General features: G+C 48.4%; 1 protein-coding gene and 1 long non-coding RNA gene across 2 annotated transcripts in view; one reads left to right on the top strand and one right to left on the bottom strand.

The window, feature by feature from the left end:
• Positions 1–13931, top strand: part of LOC116957550 (uncharacterized) — a 453026-nt gene that overhangs the window by 387124 nt on the left and 51971 nt on the right. The gene's annotated exons all lie outside the window — the stretch shown is intronic.
• Positions 44–12773, bottom strand: LOC142907245 (uncharacterized). The gene is made up of 3 exons (XR_012930881.1): positions 12384–12773; positions 5067–5239; positions 44–853 (listed from the first exon to the last, which is right to left on the bottom strand). It is a non-coding gene; the product is annotated as an uncharacterized LOC142907245 (long non-coding RNA).

Raw genomic sequence — 13931 nt, 5'->3', positions numbered from 1 at the left:
TGTATTTATTGTATAGAGCAGCACTATTAGACCCACCCCCTCTTCCCATTCCTTCCCTGTTGGCAATTAGTTGTATCCCTTACCACCTTTCCCCTATGTATTTAAAAAAAAATGTTTCCGAAATGATAAACTCAGCCGCAGCATGTCAGCTGCTTTAACTCACTTGAGTGTGTAAGAAAACACGCTTTATTGTTTAAAAAGACAACGAACCCACCACCTCCTGTATACCAGGCGAGTTATTAGACGTCTCCTAGCCACCGTGTATTATCCAGCAGTGTGGCTGTGGACTGCAATTGTGAGCCCTTGCAACAAGCAGCAAATACGCCACCGCTTGTTAGTTAGTTTCTTAAGTTTGTTGAGCCAGCTCGCCAGGATCGGGCAACACTTAGCCCACTTTTCTGCAAGTCTATGTGTCTTGGAGTCTGAGTCTCTGTTACTTTAGTTATTACGTTGTTAAGCCAGCAGGCTAAGATTTGGGCAAAGCTTACCCCACGTTTCACCCAGTCTCTGTGAATCTCTGAGTGTCTGTATTTCCAATTAGCATGGTTGGCTACGCATGGTGAGAAATAAGCTCTACATACGTATCTCCGATGAGTATTTCTGCGAGTCTATGTATCTCTGAGCCTCTACGTTAGTTTGTAGCCTGAGTGGAGGGTCTCTGTGTGTGAGACACGGGCCGTGTTGAGCAAGCCCCAGGCGATGCAAGTGGACTCTTATGCTGCCTGGCCATTCGCGTCACTCGGAGCGCTGTTAGGACCTCCGTTAGGAACTCGGCCATCACTCACCATGTTGGTCTCATCTATGGGCCCGATGCTGCTGATGAAGATGCTGATATTGACATTGACGGCAAGGCCTTAAAAGACAAACATCATCATTAGCAGCAACAGAATCCTCATGGGCAGCAGCAGTAGCAAACACAGCAGCAGCAGCGACAAAGACAGCCGCAACAGCATCATCATCTGCAGCATAATCTATTAGCACGGTTGGCTACGTACGGTGCGAAAGAAGTTCAACATACAACTATGAACGCATCCTGAGCGCGTGAAGGAGGTAAGTCTGTATTTACACCGACCCCACTGCTGCTGATTGTTGTGACACACTGCACCAGGTACTCGGATGAGGCTGTCTAATATTCTCCACTGCTATTATGTTCGTGAGCGGGAACGGAACTCGGGTCACCAGGTTTGTAGTGCGGTGCGCTAACCGCTGCACCACCACGCCTCCGTGCATCGCTAATACAAGGTACTTCAAAAAAGTATTAACACTTATACGGGGGCTATCGTTTTGAATGGAAAAAACAAGGGATAATACACTGTAACATCATAACAAATGTAATATGAATGGCTTCAAAAAGTCAGTCGCCGCTTGCTCGCCGTCATTGTCAAACACGCGCCTGGAATCTCCTCCAGGCGGACATTTCTCGTGGTATTGTTTAAAATTTCTCAGAAGTGTTCAAAAAAAAAACAATTGTAGCACCCCATAATACCGGGGCGCCACGTTGACGAGATGTTAACCACCTCGCCCGGTCTGCAGGAGGTCGTGGGTTCGATCGATCGCAACCCCGACGCCTGCCGCTGCTGCTGCTGCTGTGTATTTGGAGTTTCCGTGTAATCTCTCTTCCTGTGGTCGCGAGGATTTTTCTCTGGGGGCCTCCGCTCTTTGTCTCCACGTTTAGGAAACGCCACAGCGTTTTAGGTTGTGGCTGTCGATGTGGCCACGTGATGAGCCAATTCGCTGGGCTATCATTTGTGGGCAGGTCGTTTCTGCAAAAAGAGCTATACATACCTCAGTGTGCCTTACCTGGTAAAATATATATATAAGTTTGGGGCAATGTTCATTCCTAATAGAAAAAAAAAGGAAATTTGTGAATGTTTAGCATACTTCCCGACATGCAAAAAACTTGAAATTTGGCATGTGGGTAGCTTCCAGACTGTACACAAAGCAAAAAGTATAAAAATAGACTTTTATTTTTTGGGGGGGGTGGGGGGGGGGCGCAATAATGGATATATTTTGCACGGCAAGTGAGCGGTGACGTCACATCTGTGATGTCACCCGCACGCGGCAGCGTCACGCAGTGTGCCTGCTGACGTCACGCACCCACCAACCGCGTAGGCCGTGAATTAATCCAAGAGAAGAATTCAAAGTGCCGAGCGAAGCCGGGAAGTAAAGCTAGTACTGTATTTATATATACAGAGCCTCTCCATATTCTTGGTTCTTTCGGTAAAGTCACGTAGAAGGGAAAGAAGAAAATAATAAAAAAAATATTTTCTTGTTGTGGTTTTCACACCTGATGATGATTGCTTGTGTTGCGGTCGAAACGTCGTGAGAATTTTATTGTTTTATATTTTTTCTTATTTTATTGTTTCCCTTCTACGTGGTGACTTTCCCGAAAGAACCAAGAATATGAATCCCTGCAGTCACGAAAGCTTGAAATCAAAATTTAGAGCCTCTTCACTCAAGGTGCTTGCCATAGCTTCGGTGAGACAGAACGGGATGATGTTGCTGGCAGGGGGCGTGCAGTATAGGGTATTGAGGAATGAGTGACCATGATAGAGGGTCACTCGGGTAGAGTGGGTACGCAGGGGATCACGGAAGGGTCGGGGGGGATAAGAAGGAGTGGAGGGTAGAGGGGAAGGAACAGAATGGGCGATGGATAAGAGGTGAGGCTTGGAGGGCGGAAGGAGGCTAAGGAGAGGGGGGACCGCTTTGTGTACAGGGGCAGTGTTGAGTCTATGGGTATCAGTGTTGAGTCTATGGTGAGTATTGAGTCTGGGTATCAGTGTTGAGTCTATGGGTATCAGTGTTGAGTCTATGGTGAGTATTGAGTCTGGGTATCAGTGTTGAGTCTATGGGTATCAGTGTTGAGTCTATAGGTGTCAGTGTTAAGTCTATGGTTATCAGTGTTGAGTCTATGGGTATCAGTGTTGAGTCTATGGTGAGTATTGAGTCTATGGGTATCAGTGTTGAGTCTATGGGTATCAGTGTTGAGTCCATGGTGAGTATTGAGTCTGGGTATCAGTGTTGAGTCTATGGGTATCAGTGTTGAGTCTATGGTGAGTATTGAGTCTGGGAATCAGTGTTGAGTCTATGGGTATCAGTGTTGAGTCTATGGGTATCAGTGTTGAGTCTATGGGTATCAGTGTTGAGTCTATGGTGAGTATTGAGTCTGGGTATCAGTGTTGAGTCTATGGGTATCAGTGTTGAGTCTATGGGTAGCAGTGTTGAGTCTATGGGTATCGTATTGAGTCTATGGGTATCAGTGTTGAGTCTATGGGTATCAGTGTTGAGTCTATGGGTGTCAGTGTTGAGTCTATGGGTGTCAGTGTTGAGTCTATGGGTATCGTATTGAGTCTATGGGTATCAGTGTTGAGTCTATGGGTAGCAGTGTTGAGTCTATGAGTATCGTATTGAGTCTATGGGTATCAGTGTTGAGTCTATGGGTATCGTATTGAGTCTATGGGTATCAGTGTTGAGTCTATGGGTGTCAGTGTTGAGTCTATGGGTATCAATCTTGAGTCTATGGGTATCAGTGTTGAGTCTATGGTTATCAGTGTTGAGTCTATGGGTGTCAGTGTTGAGTCTATGGGTGTCAGTGTTGAGTCTATGGGTGTCAGTGTTGAGTCTATGGGTAGCAGTGTTAAGTCTATGGTTATCAGTGTTGAGTCTATGGGTATCAGTGTTGAGTCTATGGGTGTCAGTGTTGAGTCTATAGGTGTCAGTGTTGAGTCTATGGTTATTAGTGTTGAGTCTATGGGTATCAGTGTTGAGTCTATGGGTAGCAGTGTTGAGTCTATGGGTATCGTATTGAGTCTATGGGTATCAGTGTTGAGTCTATGGGTATCGTATTGAGTCTATGGGTATCAGTGTTGAGTCTATTGTTATCAGTGTTGAGTCTATGGGTGTCGGTGTTGAGTCTATGGGTATCAATATTGAGTCTATGGGTATCAGTATTGAGTCAATGGGTAGCAGTGTTGAGTCTATTGGTATCAGTATTGAGTCTATGGGTAGCAGTGTTGAGTCTATGGGTATCAGTGTTGAGTCTATGGGTGTCAGTGTTGAGTCTATGGGTATCAGTGTTTTGTCTATGGTTATCAGTGTTGAGTCTATGGGTGTCAGTGTTGAGTCTATGGTTATCAGTGTTGAGTCTATGGGTGTCAGTGTTGAGTCTATGGGTGTCAGTGTTGAGTCTATGGGTGTCAGTGTTGAGTCTAATCTAATGTCTATATTAATAGAGCACCTTCGTTCTAAGCACTTGGCATAGCTCACAAGGCGGTGCGCATCACAGATGATCCTAGCAGCACAAGTAGCTACAAATTCTACGGGCAGCGCACTTTCAAGGGCCCCGCACTGAATGATTTCAAGCTATCGTCCGGTGCAGTGATTCAGCACTAGCTCTATTACTACAGTACTATACTGCCTTGATTTTTATTTTTTACCAACGGCTGGGTGTTTAAGGTGAGCGATTTGTCGTATTTTCCGGTTGTTTGGCAAATGAAAAAAAATACAATTACTTGACTATGCAAGTAAAAAACAATTGTGTTTTAATATTTTGTGTTTTTTATATATTTAAGGCCCCATTATAAACATACGCTACAAAGTATAGTGGAATGAGTGACTGCGATAGTTACGTACTTAGGGATCACGACAGGGCTATCGGCGAAGGGACGTGGAGGGGCGAGAGAAGAGTCTGTTATTTCATTGTTTCCCTTCTACGTGGTGGTGACTTTACCGAAAGAACCAAGAATATGAATCCCTGCAGTCACGACCAGCTTTAAATCAAAAAGTCTGAGAATGGTCATAGTCCTTGCCCATATCTTGTGCCACTACGAAGGGACGTTGCTCAGAACGCCAACAACATCGCACCAAACGCGACCTTTGTGTGTTTTTTAGATCCTCCAATTTGACTCCCTTGCACGAAGAGCGATCATTCATTCTTTTATTGTTCAACCACGTGCGGACCATGCATTTGTGGAGCCGAGGGTGAATGGGGCGTGCCGCTCTTCCACATCCACCAGACGTTTCGCAGTGGTGGTGGTGGTGGTGGTCGGGTGGGAGGGGGGTCTCACCATTATGGAGCGGTCGGGTCTCCTTGATGTGGGTCTTCTGGTCAATGAGCTGCTGGACAAAGTCGAAGTTTTTCCTATTCAGGCCCGCAAATACGACGGGGTCGCCGTCCTCAACGTAATCGTAGTATTCGTATTGGGTGGCGTTCTCCGTCGCGTGCTGAGCATGAGTCGTACTGTGGGCAGGAGGGGATGGCCGAGAGGGAGGGAGGTAGGGAGTGGGGGGGGGTGGGGAGGAGATCACAAGGACGTCCACATCTCTCTCTCGCTGTGGTCCCCATCGTCCCATCGCGAGCTCCTCTCCGCTGATGTCGCCCGCGGCGGGCCCCGTGGGGCCCTGGTACAGTGGACCAACCGTGCTCATCGGAGGTGCGGGGTGGTGGTGTGGGGGAGGGGGGTGGAGGATGAGAGCCGTGTGACAAATATAAAACTTAAAACAAAACACAGTCTTAGGTGCCGTACATGAATGACGTCACGCAACTGGGGGGGGGGGCGGGGTCAGAAATTTGTGACGTCGTGTGACGAGCGACGGGGGGGGGGGGGGTTTGATGACTATCAGTGTTGAGTCTATGGGGGGCAGTGTTGGGTCTATGGGGGGCAGTGTTGAGTCTATGGGGGGCAGTGTTGAGTCTATGGGTGTCAGTGTTGAGTCTATGGGTGTCAGTAATGAGTCTATGGGTGTCAGTGTTGAGTCTATGGGTGGCAGTGTTGAGTCTATGGGTGTCAGTGTTGAGTCTATGGGTATCAGTTATGAGTCTATGGGTGTCAGTGTTGAGTCTATGGGTGTCAGTGTTGAGTCTATAGGTGTCAGTGTTGAGTCTATGGGTATCAGTGTTGAGTCTATGGGTGGCAGTGTTGAGTCTATGGGTATCAGTTATGAGTCTATGGGTGTCAGTGTTGAGTCTATGGGTGTCAGTGTTGAGTCTATAGGTGTCAGTGTTGAGTCTATAGGTGTCAGTGTTGAGTCTATAGGTGTCAGTGTTGAGTCTATGGTTATCAGTGTTGAGTCTATGGGTATCAGTGTTGAGTCTATGGGTGTCAGTGTTGAGTCTATAGGTGTCAGTGTTGAGTCTATGGTTATCAGTGTTGAGTCTATGGGTATCAGTGTTGAGTCTATGGGTGTCAGTGTTGAGTCTATGGGTATCAGTGTTGAGTCTATGGGTGTCAGTGTTGAGTCTATGGGTATCAGTGTTGAGTCTATGGGTATCAGTGTTGAGTCTATGGGTGGCAGTGTTGAGTCTATGGGTGTCATTGTTGAGTCTATGGGTGTCAGTGTTGAGTCTATGGGTGTCAGTGTTGAGTCTATGGTAATCAGTGTTGAGTCTATGGGTATCAGTGTTGAGTCTACGGTTATCAGTGTTGAGTCTATGGGTGTCAGTGTTGAGTCTACGGTTATCAGTGTTGAGTCTATGGGTGTCAGTGTTGAGTCTATGGGTGTCAGTGTTGAGTCTATGGGTGTCAGTGTTGAGTCTATGGGTATCAGTGTTGAGTCTATGGGTGTCAGTGTTGAGTCTATGGGTATCAGTGTTGAGTCTATGGGTATCAGTGTGGAGTCTATGGGTGTCAGTGTTGAGTCTATGGGTATCAGTGTTGAGTCTATGGGTAGCAGTGTGGAGTCTATGGGTATCAGTGTGGAGTCTATGGGTATCAGTGTTGAGTCTATGGGTATCAGTGTGGAGTCTATGGGTGTCAGTGTTGAGTCTATGGGTATCAGTGTTGAGTCTATGGGTAGCAGTGTGGAGTCTATGGGTATCAGTGTGGAGTCTATGGGTGTCAGTGTTGAGTCTATGGGTATCAGTGTGGAGTCTATGGGTGTCAGTGTTGAGTCTATGGGTATCAGTGTTGAGTCTATGGGTATCAGTGTGGAGTCTATGGGTATCAGTGTTGAGTCTATGGGTATCAGTGTGGAGTCTATGGGTATCAGTGTTGAGTCTATGGGTATCAGTGTGGAGTCTATGGGTGTCAGTGTTGAGTCTATGGGTATCAGTGTTGAGTCTATGGGTATCAGTGTGGAGTCTATGGGTATCAGTGTGGAGTCTATGGGTGTCAGTGTTGAGTCTATGGGTGGCAGTGTTGAGTCTATGGGTGTCAGTGTTGAGTCTATGGGTGTCAGTGTTGAGTCTATGGGTGGCAGTGTTGAGTCTATGGTTATCAGTGTTGAGTCTTAGGTGCCGTACATGAATGACGTCACGCACCTGGGGGGAGGGGGGGTCAGAAATTTGTGACGTCGTGTGACGAGCGGGGGGGGTTTGATGGCTATCAGTGATGAGTCTATGGGGGGCAGTGTTGAGTCTATTGGTGTCAGTGTTGAGTCTATGGGTGGCAGTGTTGAGTCTATGGGTATCAGTTATGAGTCTATGGGTGTCAGTGTTGAGTCTATGGGTGTCAGTGTTGAGTCTATAGGTGTCAGTGTTGAGTCTATAGGTGTCAGTGTTGAGTCTATAGGTGTCAGTGTTGAGTCTATGGTTATCAGTGTTGAGTCTATGGGTGTCAGTGTTGAGTCTATGGGTGTCAGTGTTGAGTCTATAGGTGTCAGTGTTGAGTCTATAGGTGTCAGTGTTGAGTCTATGGTTATCAGTGTTGAGTCTATGGGTATCAGTGTTGAGTCTATGGGTGTCAGTGTTGAGTCTATGGGTATCAGTGTTGAGTCTATGGGTGTCAGTGTTGAGTCTATGGGTATCAGTGTTGAGTCTATGGGTATCAGTGTTGAGTCTATGGGTGGCAGTGTTGAGTTTATGGTTATCAGTGTTGAGTCTATGGTTATCAGTGTTGAGTCTATGGGTGGCAGTGTTGAGTCTATGGGTGTCATTGTTGAGTCTATGGGTGTCAGTGTTGAGTCTATGGGTGTCAGTGTTGAGTCTATGGGTATCAGTGTTGAGTCTATGGGTATCAGTGTGGAGTCTATGGGTGTCAGTGTTGAGTCTATGGGTATCAGTGTTGAGTCTATGGGTAGCAGTGTGGAGTCTATGGGTGTCAGTGTTGAGTCTATGGGTATCAGTGTTGAGTCTATGGGTATCAGTGTGGAGTCTATGGGTATCAGTGTGGAGTCTATGGGTGTCAGTGTTGAGTCTATGGGTATCAGTGTGGAGTCTATGGGTGTCAGTGTTGAGTCTATGGGTATCAGTGTTGAGTCTATGGGTATCAGTGTGGAGTCTATGGGTATCAGTGTTGAGTCTATGGGTATCAGTGTGGAGTCTATGGGTATCAGTGTTGAGTCTATGGGTATCAGTGTGGAGTCTATGGGTGTCAGTGTTGAGTCTATGGGTATCAGTGTTGAGTCTATGGGTATCAGTGTGGAGTCTATGGGTATCAGTGTGGAGTCTATGGGTGTCAGTGTTGAGTCTATGGGTGGCAGTGTTGAGTCTATGGGTGTCAGTGTTGAGTCTATGGGTGTCAGTGTTGAGTCTATGGGTGGCAGTGTTGAGTCTATGGTTATCAGTGTTGAGTCTTAGGTGCCGTACATGAATGACGTCACGCACCTGGGGGGAGGGGGGGTCAGAAATTTGTGACGTCGTGTGACGAGCGGGGGGGGTTTGATGGCTATCAGTGATGAGTCTATGGGGGGCAGTGTTGAGTCTATTGGTGTCAGTGTTGAGTCTATGGGTATCAGTTATGAGTCTATGGGTGTCAGTGTTGAGTCTATGGGTGTCAGTGTTGAGTCTATAGGTGTCAGTGTTGAGTCTATGGGTATCAGTGTTGAGTCTATGGGTGGCAGTGTTGAGTCTATGGGTGTCAGTGTTGAGTCTATGGGTATCAGTTATGAGTCTATGGGTGTCAGTGTTGAGTCTATGGGTGTCAGTGTTGAGTCTATAGGTGTCAGTGTTGAGTCTATGGGTATCAGTGTTGAGTCTATGGGTGGCAGTGTTGAGTCTATGGGTATCAGTTATGAGTCTATGGGTGTCAGTGTTGAGTCTATGGGTGTCAGTGTTGAGTCTATAGGTGTCAGTGTTGAGTCTATAGGTGTCAGTGTTGAGTCTATAGGTGTCAGTGTTGAGTCTATGGTTATCAGTGTTGAGTCTATGGGTGTCAGTGTTGAGTCTATGGGTGTCAGTGTTGAGTCTATAGGTGTCAGTGTTGAGTCTATAGGTGTCAGTGTTGAGTCTATGGTTATCAGTGTTGAGTCTATGGGTATCAGTGTTGAGTCTATGGGTGTCAGTGTTGAGTCTATGGGTATCAGTGTTGAGTCTATGGGTGTCAGTGTTGAGTCTATGGGTGTCAGTGTTGAGTCTATGGTTATCAGTGTTGAGTCTATGGGTGGCAGTGTTGAGTCTATGGGTGTCATTGTTGAGTCTATGGGTGTCAGTGTTGAGTCTATGGGTGTCAGTGTTGAGTCTATGGTAATCAGTGTTGAGTCTATGGGTATCAGTGTTGAGTCTACGGTTATCAGTGTTGAGTCTATGGGTGTCAGTGTTGAGTCTACGGTTATCAGTGTTGAGTCTATGGGTGTCAGTGTTGAGTCTATGGGTGTCAGTGTTGAGTCTATGGGTGTCAGTGTTGAGTCTATGGGTATCAGTGTTGAGTCTATGGGTGTCAGTGTTGAGTCTATGGGTATCAGTGTTGAGTCTATGGGTGTCAGTGTTGAGTCTATGGGTATCAGTGTGGAGTCTATGGGTATCAGTGTTGAGTCTATGGGTATCAGTGTGGAGTCTATGGGTATCAGTGTTGAGTCTATGGGTATCAGTGTGGAGTCTATGGGTGTCAGTGTTGAGTCTATGGGTATCAGTGTTGAGTCTATGGGTATCAGTGTGGAGTCTATGGGTATCAGTGTGGAGTCTATGGGTGTCAGTGTTGAGTCTATGGGTATCAGTGTGGAGTCTATGGGTGTCAGTGTTGAGTCTATGGGTATCAGTGTTGAGTCTATGGGTATCAGTGTTGAGTCTATGGGTATCAGTGTGGAGTCTATGGGTATCAGTGTGGAGTCTATGGGTGTCAGTGTTGAGTCTATGGGTATCAGTGTGGAGTCTATGGGTGTCAGTGTTGAGTCTATGGGTATCAGTGTGGAGTCTATGGGTATCAGTGTGGAGTCTATGGGTGTCAGTGTTGAGTCTATGGGTGGCAGAGTTGAGTCTATGGGTGTCAGTGTTGAGTCTATGGGTGTCAGTGTTGAGTCTATGGGTGGCAGTGTTGAGTCTATGGTTATCAGTGTTGAGTCTTAGGTGCCGTACATGAATGACGTCACGCACCTGGCGGGGGGGGGGGCGGGGACAGAAACTTGTGACGATGTGTGACGAGCGGGGGGGGAGGTTTGAGAAATGTGACGTCACATCAAAATGCGCAACTTTAAATAAACATGGACAACATGTTCTACTTAATTAAATAGACTTTGTTAATAAATGTTTTCTCCTACAATATCAGAGTGCAGCGCCACATTAAATACGCACTACAATGACAATAGTTTCAAGCGATTTGAAGCGTGTTTTTTTATGGGGGGGGGCACAGCTTTGTGACGTCATATTTGAGGGGGGGGGTCTTACCTTTTGTGACGTCGTATGACGAAGGGGGGGGGTATAAAATCGTCCAAAATCGCGTGACGTCATTTATGGACGGCCCCTTACAATAATGTACCACGTGGAGCACCTTGGTGGACAAAGGTTAAGTGACAGCAGCGAGTCGATCACAGCTTTGTAGACACCCAGCAAGCGTGAGTCTGTGGGTCTCTGAGTCTGTGGGTCTCTGTGTCTGTGTGTCTGTGGGTCTCTGAGTCTGTGGGTCTCTGGGCGTGTGTCTGTGGGTCTCTGAGTCTGTGGGTCTCTGGGCGTGAGTCTGTGGGTCACTGGGCGTGAGTTTGTGGGTCTGTGAGTCTGTGGGTCTCTGGGCGTGAGTCTGTGGGTCTGTGGGTCTCTGGGCGTGAGTCTGTGGGTCTGTGAGTCTGTGGGTCTCTGAGTCTGTGGGTCTCTGAGTCTGTGGGTCTCTGGGCGTGAGTCTGTGGGTCACTGGGCGTGTGTCTGTGGGTCACTGAGTCTGTGGGTCTCTGAGTCTGTGGGTCTCTGAGTCTGTGGGTCACTGGGCGTGAGTCTGTGGGTCACTGAGTCTGTGGGTCTCTGAGTCTGTGGGTCTTTGAGTCTGTGGGTCTCTGGGCGTGTGTCTGTGGGTCACTGAGTCTGTGGGTCTCTGAGTCTGTGGGTCACTGGGCGTGAGTCTGTGGGTCTCTGAGTCTGTGGGTCACTGGGCGTGAGTCTGTGGGTCTCTGGGCGTGAGTCTGTGGGTCACTGGGCGTGAGTCTGTGGGTCTCTGAGTCTGTGGGTCTCTGGACGTGAGTCTGTGGGTCACTGGGCGTGAGTCTGTGGGTCACTGAGTCTGTGGGTCTCTGGACGTGAGTCTGTGGGTCACTGGGCGTGAGTCTGTGGGTCACTGGGCGTGTGTCTGTGGGTCTCTGGGCGTGAGTCTGTGGGTCACTGGGCGTGAGTCTGTGGGTCTCTGAGTCTGTGGGTCTCTGGGCGTGTGTCTGTGGGTCTCTGAGTCTGTGGGTCTCTGGGCGTGAGTCTGTGGGTCTCTGGGCGTGAGTCTGTGGGTCTCTGGGTGTGAGTCTGTGGGTCTCTGAGTCTGTGGGTCTCTGGGCGTGAGTCTGTGGGTCTCTGGGCGTGTGTCTGTGGGTCACTGAGTCTGTGGGTCTCTGAGTCTGTGGGTCTCTGGGCGTGTGTCTGTGGGTCTCTGAGTCTGTGGGTCTCTGGGCGTGAGTCTGTGGGTCTCTGGGCGTGAGTCTGTGGGTCTCTGGGTGTGAGTCTGTGGGTCTCTGAGTCTGTGGGTCTCTGGGCGTGAGTCTGTGGGTCTCTGGGCATGAGTCTGCGGGTCTCTGAGTCTGTGGGTCTCTGGTCGTGTGTCTGTGGGTTTCTGGGCGTGAGTCTGTGGGTCTCTGAGTCTGTGGGTCTCTGAGTCTGTGGGTCTCTGGGCGTGTGTCTGTGGGTCTCTGAGTCTGTGGGTCTCTGGGCGTGTGTCTGTGGGTCACTGGGCGTGAGTCTGCGGGTCTCTGAGTCTGTGGGTCTCTGGGCGTGAGTCTGTGGGTCTGTGAGTCTGTGGGTCTCTGGGCGTGTGTCTGTGGGTCTGTGAGTCTGTGGGTCTCTGGGCGTGAGTCTGTGGGTCACTGAGCGTGAGTCTGTGGGTCTCTGGGCGTGAGTCTGTGGGTCTCTGGGCGTGAGTCTGTGGGTCTCTGAGTCTGTGGGTCTCTGGGCGTGAGTCTGTGGGTCTCTGGACGTGAGTCTGTGGGTCTCTGGGCGTGAGTCTGTGGGTCTTGTGGGTCTCTGAGTCTGTGGGTCTCTGGGCGTGAGCCTGTGGGTCTCTGGGCGTGAGTCTGTGGGTCATCTGCCGCTGTCTTGGTGGTACCTCTGGAAGGGCGAGTTCATCGTGGCCAGGAAGGTGACGGTCATCGTGAGCACGGCCCTCATGACGCCCTCCCGCGGGGGGGGGAGCAGCAGAGAACACGTGACGCTTAGAGGTGTGGCTGGGGGGAGGGTGATTGACACATCAGCAGCGTCATCATCATCATCGGCAATCCCAAAAGTAGTAGCAGCAACTGCAGTAACATCGGCATCCAGCAGCAGCAAAATCCGCATCATCCTCATCATCATCGGCATCATCAGCAGCAATCCCAGACGTAGCAGCATCATCAGCAGCAATCTCAGCAGCAAAATCAACATCATCAGCAGCAATTTCATCAGCAAAATCATCATCATCAGCAACATACGCAGCATCATCAGCAGCAGCACGGCATGGGCAGCAGCAAAATCAATATATACTTGTTGAACTTCTTTTGCACCGTACGTAGCCAATCGTTATCATTGGAGGTGCAGGGGACGGACAACAAACTAAACACAACAATTATCATTCGCAGCAATCTCAGCAGTAGCAACACAGTCAACATCATCATTAGCAAAATCAACATAATCATTTTCAGCAGCAGCAAAATCAGCATCATAATCAGTAGCAAGATCAACATCATAATCAGTAGCAAGATCATCATCATCAGCATCACAATGAGCAGCAAGATCAGCATTATAATTAGTAACAAGATCAGCATTTTAATCAGTAACAAGATTCGCATCATAATCAGTAACAAGATTATCATCATAATCAGTAGCAAGATCAGCATCATAATCAGTAGCAAGAATCAGCATCATAATCAGTAGCAAGATCAGCATTATAATCAGTAACAATATCAGCATCATAATCAGTAGCAAGATCAGCATCATAATCAGTAGCAAGATCAGCATCCTAATCAGTAGCAAGATCAGCATCATAATCAGTAGCAAGATCAGCATCATAATCAGTAGCAAGATCAGCATCATAATCAGTAGCAAGATCAGCATCATAATCAGTAGCAAGATCAGCATCATAATCAGTAACAAGATCAACATCATAATCAGCAGCAACATCGGCACCCCTGTTGTATTCTAGCGGTGTGGATGGAGCCAGGGTTGGTGGATCACACGCAGATTAAGTTGTGGAACTCCCTTCTACCCGTGAGGTGGGTGTCGGTGATGAGCTCTACCAAGGGGGAGTGGTACAGCAGAGTCTTTGGACGAATCTCCATCTGTTCCATCTGTACGGGATCGAGTGTTTCCCCCTCGCGTAAGACGCGTTAAGAGCCTGACGCACATCGTGATACATAGAGGGGACCGCAGAGCTTGGGACATTTGTTGGGACCACCGGATCACTGCCTGTCTGTGATTCCTCCTTGTACACGCCTGCTGAGTCGCTTCGTCTCTGTCTCTTCGTCTCTCTCTGTGTGTCTCTCTGTGTGTGTCTCTGTCTCTCTCTGTGTGTGTCTCTGTGTGTGTGTGTGTCTCTCTCTGTGTGCCTGTCTCTCTCTCTGTGTATATGTCTCTCTCCCTCTTTGTGTGTCTCTCTCTGTGTGTCTCTCTGTGTGTGTCT

The sequence above is a fragment of the Petromyzon marinus genome, chromosome 76 (assembly GCF_048934315.1).
Source record: "Petromyzon marinus isolate PM22_M1 ecotype Great Lakes invasive population chromosome 76, UKy_Petmar_22M1.pri1.0, whole genome shotgun sequence".
NCBI lineage: Eukaryota > Metazoa > Chordata > Hyperoartia > Petromyzontiformes > Petromyzontidae > Petromyzon > Petromyzon marinus.
The sequence above is the reverse complement of the archived record's forward strand: the minus strand, read 5'-3'. Positions and strand labels throughout refer to the sequence as shown.